We start from the raw sequence: 9085 nt of genomic DNA, 5'->3' as shown, positions 1-9085 counted from the left end.
TCAGAGAGAGGGAAAACTTTTTCTTATACAATTTGTTTTACCATTGCTTAGCTTAGCAGTTCATATTTTAAATGGGAAAATTCCAAAGCAAATAAAATATCTAAAAAGCTGCCACTGCATTCTATGTAATAAGAAGGAAAACTAGCAGCAGAAAGGTGAGATTTGTATTTCTAGAGTCTACCTTCCGAGTGACGTCTGCGTTAAAAGAGGTGGCAGGAAGGGAAAGAGACACTTTTGTTATATAGGGTAAAGTTCACGGAGTTTTTAATTGAGAGAAAAGACTGATGAAATAGCAGAAGGCAAAACTTTTGTCAGTATCAAAATTATTGATGAGAGTAGAAAACAGTCTGTGTATGCCTTATTCAATAATTTTTTTCTGCACACTATATCTATTTATATTACAGCTGTCAGAGTAGGTGCAGGTTTTCAAACAAATAAACCCAGGCAATGTGTTCACTCATGTTCTGTCTCACTATTTATTTCTCTCAAGTGCAGGGTTACAACTCACCCTCAGACTTGCATCCTGTCTTTTCATAACCATGGCATTTCTAGCAAAACTGGTGTCAGTCTACTTGAAAGTGCATTTCCATTTCTTCAGTGGACTAATTGTCTCCTTCAATGCCACATACACTTGCAGAGATTGTAAATTAAGCCCTAGAAGATAAAACAAGTTATATAGTTATTAATGAAATGACATGGTACCAGAATACATCAAGAATTTAGCAAAGTGGAAATGCTTTACCAGGCTACAGTATGTATAATCAAGTAAATCTTGCAAATGGTAAAAGTCGAACAGAAAGCTATATATATATATATATATATATATATATATATATATATATTTATAGTTATTTATTTATTTTTATTTATTTATTTTTTGCGGTACGCGGGCCTCTCACTATTGTGGCCTCTCCCGTTGCGGAGCACAGGCTCCGGACGCGCAGGCTCAGCGGCCATGGCTCACGGGCCCAGCTGCTCCGCGGTATGTGGGATCTTCCTGGACCGGGGCACGAACCCGTGTCCTCTGCATTGGCAGGTGGACTGTCAACCACTGCGCCACCAGGGAAGCCCCCTATAAATTTATTTCATTGTGTAGACGTCAATATGATGATACTTGTTAGTATGTATGAAATGGTGATTCAGAGTCTTTCTTAAAGTAGTAAATGATCATTATCCATAGATGCCTCCACTATTTCCCTGTTGACTGGCAATCTGATATTTAACTAAACTAGCTTAAACTGAAATGAATTTCAATTGCACAATTTCCTTTGTGAGCTTGAGCAGATTACAATTTTAAAATTCAGTAGCTGTGTTACATCTGATATTAACATATCACAGGAGGAAACTGATTTCTTAACCAATTGTCACTTAAAAAGAGAGACAAAGAGTAAGAATAAACCTTGGGCTTGCAGACTTCAGGCATAGAATATTTGTTCCAAAATAACAACAACAGCAGCAACTAGAAAACTGAATCTTGACTTAATGAAAATATATTGAAATCTGGCTAAACAAATTACTAGGCTTTGTTAGACAATTTTTAGAGAATATTTGAAACTAAAATAATACTGTTTCTATGGCAAAAAATGAAGGGTTTAGTATTTACTTGGTTATTCACTTACACACTCATTCTTTTTTTTTTTCTATTTATTCATGAATAGACATGTATTAAGCACCAATCCCTGGGACCAGATATAAAAGTTAAAACAGATTACTGGCAACAAATTTTATCAGGTTGCTAGTATTTAAATTGGTGGGAATCATATGATAATCACATAATAGAGGATAACTTTTTAAAAAATTTGCCAGTATCCATGAATTGCTTTTCATCGAATATGTTTGTAAATACACATTAATATCAATATAAATAGAGATTTGACAGGACTTGATTCATTTTGTCAAGTTTGAAAATTTTACATTTCATTTAAAGAGATTGCTTCTAACACAGTATCTGCTGAGAACATTTTCAGCACCAAATATCATCACCCATGTCCAGGGCCCCAGAAATGCTGATGGAAACTAAGTAGTGAAATACTTGGGCTTTTCTTTTTATTTCCTGATGTCTTGGGCATCCTAAGACTCTTTGGAACTGAATGGTGCTATTTTCAGAAGACTGTATGTGTGTGCCTCTTCAAACTTTCTTCATCGTTTGTTTCATCTTTACCATAATAATATTGTAATGCTTATTTTATTTATGTATTTATTTATTTTTTTGGCCGTACTGCACGGCTTGCAGGATCTCAGTTCCCTGACCAGTGATTGAACCCAGGCCTCAGCAGTCAAAGCCTGGAATCCTAACCACTAGGTGACCCGAGAACTCCTACTATAATAATATTTTTAAAGCATTTTGGTATTTGCGTTTCTTCTTTTCTACTTCTACTTCAGTTTTCCCAGAGTCGTGTGAAATTTCCCCAGTCTGATCAACACACTCCAAATTCGGATGCATAAGTAGACAACCCTGCTGCCCAAATTCTCCTGTGTCTAGCAGACATAAATAAGTAGCTCTCATTAAAGCCTTCACTGCCACCTCTAAGAAAATTGGAAAGCATAAGCCAACGTAAAGTTAGGAAGGGCAGAGACTTTATATTTCCTTTATTTCCTAAGACATAAATCTATGTGAAGTGTCTACTTGATATTTGATCTTTACTGCATTGAAAACTTCCATAGTATTTTCATCAACAGTTTTTTATTCCTCCCAATACATTCTGGTTGTAATGAAATAAATTCAATCAAATTCTATCTTTAAATCATTTTTCAGAGTTAAGGAAACAAAAGTTTGGCAACCCCATATTTCTCCTTTAACTCCTTTCCCCCCATCTTTATCCACCTCAGGAACATTAGAACCCTCTAAAGTTTGTTTAATTTACAAGTAATTTATTTTCCTATCTTTTCCAAGTGAATTGTATCTTATGCTACATTCATGAGTTGCAATAGTCAAGTGTCACTGATGGGATTGCCAATGTCTGCTCAATGTGGCCACTTTAGCACCTCTACCCCTCACCCAGAAATGTTTATATGACCGTAGACCTTCATTCTTTGTCCTTAAGCAACATGATGTCAAAATAGGCACTTGGTAGATCCAAATGATTCTTGAAAAATAAATCAATAAATTGCTTGGTTCCAGTGGCCAGGCAATTAAATATTTAATTCTTTAGCATCTCACTTTTGTCCCCTTGAGTTTATATATTTGCCTAGGTATGGGAACTGTGACTTCAAGCAGTCTCTTGACTGCTCCCACAAATTGTGCTGTAATTTGACTTACCTAAAATGATGGCTAGCCTCCTTTTTCTAAGAAAAAAATCAGCTTTTAAATACATAGTGTAAGGTCGGATCTTAACAAACGGCACCGCGAAACAGAGGAAAGCTTCAAGCGAGCTTCATTAGGGAGCGCTCCCGGGCGAGGTTCACTGGTCCGAGAGAAAGGGGCCAGAGAAGTCGCACCGGGGCGAGGGTTGGGCAAGATTTTATAGGGGAAGAAGGGAAAGGGGTGTGGTGAATCTGGGAGGGCGCAGGGTATTCCTTATTTGGTGGTCTTTTCGGGTATCCTGGGGGACCGTTAGTCCCGCCCCTCGAAAGGCGGGAAGGCTGGGCTGGATTCAAAGTCCCCAGGTCAGTTCCTGGAACTGGGTGGTCCGGAATGTCTCCAGGGCAGTTTCTGGAACTGGGTGGTCCGGAGAATTTCGGTCTGATGCAACCTGTGAATCTGATTATGTTCCCCTGCCTCGGGCCAGTTGGCCTTACATCCCGACATCTTTGGTGTAATGGGGCGGCGTTCTGATTTCTGGCTACTTCATGCTGGATGGGGGCGTCGAAAGGGGAGTTGGGCGACCAGAGGTCCGAGGCTTAGGGGAGGCCAGTAGGGGGTTCTGTAGGAAGCAAGGTGTAAGGGCCGAGGAGCATTTGGTTTGTGGCCACCCGAGAGACTTCCTCCATGTGCCTGCGAAGGAACCTAAGAAAACAGGGAGCAAACGTGAACAAGATACAGATGAGAATTAAGGGGCCTAAGATTGTTGTTAGCCAGGTATAGAGGGTAGATGGCCACCAATCGGGAATTGGGGAGGCGGACTGTTGGTGTTTGCGTTGGAGTTCTTCTCTTAAGCGATGGAGGGCTTTTATGTTGTCTTCGACGAGTCCTGTTTCATTGATGTAATAGCAGCATTCCTCCTGTAGGAAGAGGCAGGTACCTCCTTTGTCGGCCGTCAGGAGATCCAGGGCTCGTCGATTTTGGAGGGAAACTTGGGCTACTGAGGTGATCTGGCGCTGGAGGGAGGTGATGCAGCCGGCAGAAGCCTCGATGGCTAGCTGGAGTTTCTGTTCTAGGTCACGGGATGTTGAGACACTGTGTGTTAGGGCTCTTCCCCCGATGCCCGCAGCGACCAGGGAGGAGGCGAGAGAGATGCCTGCGACCAGAGGAAGAAAGATAGCTCTTTTTCGTCGGGTAAAGGGCGGCATATTTAGTGAGGAAAATTCGGCTTGGCTATACAGTGTGAGTTGTGGGACGAGAGTAATGGGGATACATGGGAAGGGGGAGGAAGAATTGATCTCTTGTGAGGGAACCACTGCACCACAAAAACGTGCCTGGTGGTGCTTCAATTGATGTGCTGAGTGGCTGTGTGCAATAAGAAAGGCATATTTAGAGTCTGTGTAGATGTTAACCCTTTGGTCTTTGGAAAGGTTAAGGGCTCGTGTAAGTGCGATTAGTTCAGCCTTTTGGGAGGTCGTTCCTTCTGGGAGGCTGTTAGCCTCAATAATAGTTGAGATAGTTACCACCGTGTAGGCTTGCCCGTCGGCGTCCATCAGGACCGAGTATCAAACTACCGTCCATAAAGAGGGTGCGGTCCGGATTTTAAAGAGGGGTGTCAAAGAGTCCCTCTCTCGGCGGGCTGAGGGCCTCTACGACTTGGGAGCAGGAGTGGGAAGGGGAGGCCCCGATATCGGAGATAGGCAAGAGGGAGGCCGGATTTAGGCGGGGGAAGAGGTCTAGGGAGATAGCAGGGTTTTCAGTGAACAGTAGGTGGAACTCCTGGATGCGGGAGGGGCCCAGGAGGGAGAGAGACTTGTGGCCTAGGAGGTCGACCAGCCGGTGGGAGGAAAACACGGTTAGTGGGTGGGCCAGAGTCAGTTTGAGTGTTTGGTCAGTTCGGCTGCCGCTGCTAGGGCCCGAAGGCATGGTTGCCATCCCCGAATGGTTGGGTCTAGCTGTTTGGAGAGGTAGGCCACGGGGCGGTAGGAAGGCCCTACAGGCTGGGCAAGGAGTCCAGTGGCTATTCCGGCCCGTTCATCCACAAAAAGGTGAAAAGGTCTGTTTGGGTTGGGCAGAGAAAGGGGAGGAGAAGATACCAGAGCGTTACAGAGGGTGAGAAAGGCGTGCCAACGGCGGAAGGAGAGGTGAGGGGTCCTTGAGGGTTTTTTTTAGCGGCTAGATATAAGGGTTTAGCGAGGAGAGCAAAGTTAGGGATCCAGTGTTGGAAAAATCCTATAAGGCCCAAAAAGGAGAGAATTTGTTCTGCTGTTTCCGGAGGCTGGAGTTCACGGATAATCCGGGTGCAGTCGGCTGTTAGACCTTTTTTGGTAGGGGTAAGGTGGAGCCCCAGGTAGGTTACAGAAGATACAGATAACTGAGCCTTGGCTGGGGAGACCCGATAACTGCGAGAGCCAAGGTAATTGAGGAGATCTGCAGTATGTTGTCTTGAGAGGCTGAGAGATGGGCTACAAAGGAGGAGGTCATCTACATATTGAAGGAGTGTGCTGGGGGTAAGGAAGCAGGAAGTGAGGTCCCGTGCGAGCGCCTGACCGAAGAGGTGAGGACTGTCGCGGAAGCCCTGGGGAAGAACTGTCCAGGTGAGCTGACTGGAAGTATGAGTATCCAGACCCGTCCAGGTAAAGGCGAAGAGGAAATAGGAGTCGGGATGTAGGGGGATAGTGAAAAAGGCATCTTTGAGATCCAGAACCATAAAATGGGTTGTGGATGGGGGGATATGGGAGAGCAAGGTGTATGGGTTTGGTACTACTGGGTGGAGAGGAATTATGGCCTCATTGATTATTCGGAGGTCCTGGACCAGGCGATAATCCCCAGAGGCCTTGCGGACAGGCAGGATGAGGGTGTTGCAAGGAGAGTCAGTGGGGATAAGGAGTCCCTGGTTTAGGAGTCTGGTGATAATAGGTTGTAGGCTCCTAAGGTGAGTCTCAGAGATGGGAAGTTGGGGCCTTGATGGAAATTTGGAGGGGTCCTTTAGGCGGATGAGAACGGGGGAATGGTGTGTTGCTATTATGGGCTTAGAAGTATCCCAGACTTGGGGATTGATTGGGTTCGGTGTGATTGGAAGAGGGGGATAGGAGGGGGAGGGTTCTAGAGACAGGCTGAGAAGAGGAAGCAGGAGTTGGGAGGAGGGGACCTAGTCTAACCAGCTGGAGGGAGGCCCCTAAGTGGAAAATGATATCTCGGCCTAGCAAGGGAACTGGGCAGGATGGTATGACTAACAAAGAATGAGTGAAAGGGAGTCCTTCGATATGACATGGGAGTGGACCGGAAGGATGGTTTGCCATCAATACCCATGACCAAGATCTGGGAAGGAGAAACTGGCCCGGAATAAGTAGGCAGGACCGAATAGGTAGCCCCCGTGTCCACCAGAAATGAGATGGACTTACCCGCTACCTGTAGCGTTACCCTGGGCTCGGCGAGGGTGATGGGGGTCTTCGAGTCCGGGCGCCGTCAGTCCTCAGCCAATCCCAGCAGTTCGAGTGGTAATGCCCTTGGGTCGGCCTGCCCCCCGCGTGGAGACGCTGAGGGAGGGCCAGTCGTAGGGCAGTCACTCTTCCAGTGGCCCGTTAGCCCGCAGCTGGGCCAGGGCTTAGGAGGAGGTCGGGGATTGGGACATTGGCGAGCCCAGTGGCCTTCTTTTCCGCATTTGAAGCAGGCCCCCGGCGGGGTTGCCTTTTGTGGACCCCGTGGATGCTGTGATCCATGGGAGATGGCTGGCCTTAGGGCGGCTACAAGAGCTTGGGTTTGGAGGGCCACCTTCTGGTGCATCCGAGCCTGTCGGCTGGATTCTGCCAAATCCTCACGGCCATTATAGACTTTAAAGGCCATTTTTACCAGATCTCGAATAGAGGTTTGAGGGCCGTCCTCTGCCCGTTTTAATTTCTTTCGGATGTCCGGGTATGATTGGGTGATAAAATGGGTGGCTAGGACTGCTGCCTCTGCCGGGGTGTCGGGATCCAGCCGGGTGTAGAGAGTTAAGGCCTCTGTAAGGCGATTGAGAAAGATAGCTGGATTTTCGTTAGGTTCTTGGGTTATCTCTTTTAGTTTTTCAAAATTGACTACCTTATGAGCGGCAGCCTGCATGCCAGCCAGGAGGCATTGGATCATGAGGTCGCGTTTACGGCGGCCATCTTGGCCATCCTGGTAAGTCCAGCCTGGATTGGTGCCAGGCACGGCAGTGGCTCCGACAGGCATGGAGCTGTCGGTAAGGTGAACCTGATCTGCGTGGTTTCGGGCAGCAGTTTGAATTCTTTCCCTCTCGTCAGGGGTCAGAGTAGAAGATAGGATCACAAAGATATCGTGCCAGGTTAGATCGTAAGCTTGAGAGAGCGAGCGAAATTCTTTGATGTAGCGGGAAGAGTCGGCAGAAAAGGAGCCTAATCGCTTTTCTATTTGAGAGAGATCTTGGAGAGAAAAAGGGACATGGACTCTGACCAGTCCTTACGCTCCTGCTACCTCCCTTAGAGGGCAGAGGAGATTTGGATCCTGGGAGTCGTGAGAGCGTGTAAGCAAGGGGCGTGGGAGGAGAAACCGTTGAGGTAGGCGGGGGAGCTGTTGGAGGGGCCAGAGCGGGTTCGGGAGGAGGAGGGACCGCTTCAGGGCAGGGTGGAGGTTGGAGAGGAGTTCTGAAGGGGGGAGTGGTAAGAGATTTGGGAGGGTCGGTTAGTGGGGAGGAATCCAAGGGGACTGAGGTTTCGGATGGAGGAGATGTTTGTTTGGCAAGGAGGATTTTGAGAGGTAGAACAATTGACGCAAAGGGAGGGGCGGGAGCGCAAATACCAAAAAACCTGGACATAGGGGACCTCGGACCATTTGCCCGTCCTGCGGCAGTAATTATCTAGATCACGGAGGATGTTACAATCGAAAGTCCCTTCAGAATTGATTGTCTAGAGGATATTGTGGCCAGGCCACAGTGGAATAGAAAATAAGCCGTCGGCGACGGAGATCTTGGGAGAAACCGAGGGCTGTAAAATTGGCTAGGAGACACCCCAGGGGCGTCTTCGGATCTGGTTTCGATTGTGAGGTTCCCATGACCCCCAGTCTGTCCCTGAGTGAATGGAGAGAGAGAGAGGTGTCCCTGGTCTCAGTCTCCAATTCACGGCAGGTCGGAGGGCGGTCAGGCGATTGGGACGTCTCCACAGTCACCTGAGGCCCGGAGAGAGGACGGAGGAATCCCTGACGCGGCCGCGATTAAGGACAGGGAGTCGGGTGGGCAGGGACTCTGAGGGTCGGAGGGAACAAGGGAGGGGGACTTACCTCGTTTTCTGCCGGATCGGGTGGATGAGTAGAGGTTCCCTGGTTGTCTCCTGGGGGAGGGGAGGAGCGGCCCGCGCAGTAACCCGCGGGGCTTGGTACCCCTCCCGGGTTTCGGCGGCACCACGAAACGGAGGAAAGCTTCAAGTGAGCTTTATTAGGGAGCGCTCCCGGGCGAGGTTCACTGGTCCGAGAGAAAGGGGCCAGAGAAGTTGCACCCGGGCGAGGGTTGGGCAAGATTTTATAGGGGAAGAAGGGAAAGGGGTGTGGTGAATCTGGGAGGGCGCAGGGTATTCCTTATTTGGTGGTCTTTCCGGGTATCCTCGGGCCCGTTAGTCCCGCCCCTCGAAAGGCGGGAAGGCTGGGCTGGGTTCAAAGTCCCCAGGTCAGTTCCTGGAACTGGGTGGTCCGGAAAGTCTCCAGGTCAGTTTCTGGAACTGGGTGGTCCGGAGAGTTTCGGTCTGATGCAACCTGTGAATCTGATTGTGTTCCCCTGCCTCGGGCCAGTTGGCCTTACACATAGGTTAAAAAAAAAAAAGGTATATTGATTTTGGCGGTTCATTACATGAGTCT

The 9085-nt window shown here is 47.8% G+C and overlaps 1 long non-coding RNA gene across 1 annotated transcript in view; it reads left to right on the top strand.

Annotated features, from left to right (window-relative positions):
- The first annotated feature begins 7439 nt into the window (after nt 1-7439).
- Nucleotides 7440-9085, top strand: part of LOC141279091 (uncharacterized) — a 42137-nt gene continuing 40491 nt past the window's right edge. The window contains exon 1 of the long non-coding RNA XR_012332846.1: nt 7440-7463. This is a non-coding gene — a long non-coding RNA (uncharacterized lncRNA). The remainder of the gene's footprint in view (nt 7464-9085) is intronic.

This window comes from Tursiops truncatus, chromosome 7, assembly GCF_011762595.2.
Source record: "Tursiops truncatus isolate mTurTru1 chromosome 7, mTurTru1.mat.Y, whole genome shotgun sequence".
Lineage (NCBI taxonomy): Eukaryota > Metazoa > Chordata > Mammalia > Artiodactyla > Delphinidae > Tursiops > Tursiops truncatus.
The sequence above is the reverse complement of the archived record's forward strand: the minus strand, read 5'-3'. Positions and strand labels throughout refer to the sequence as shown.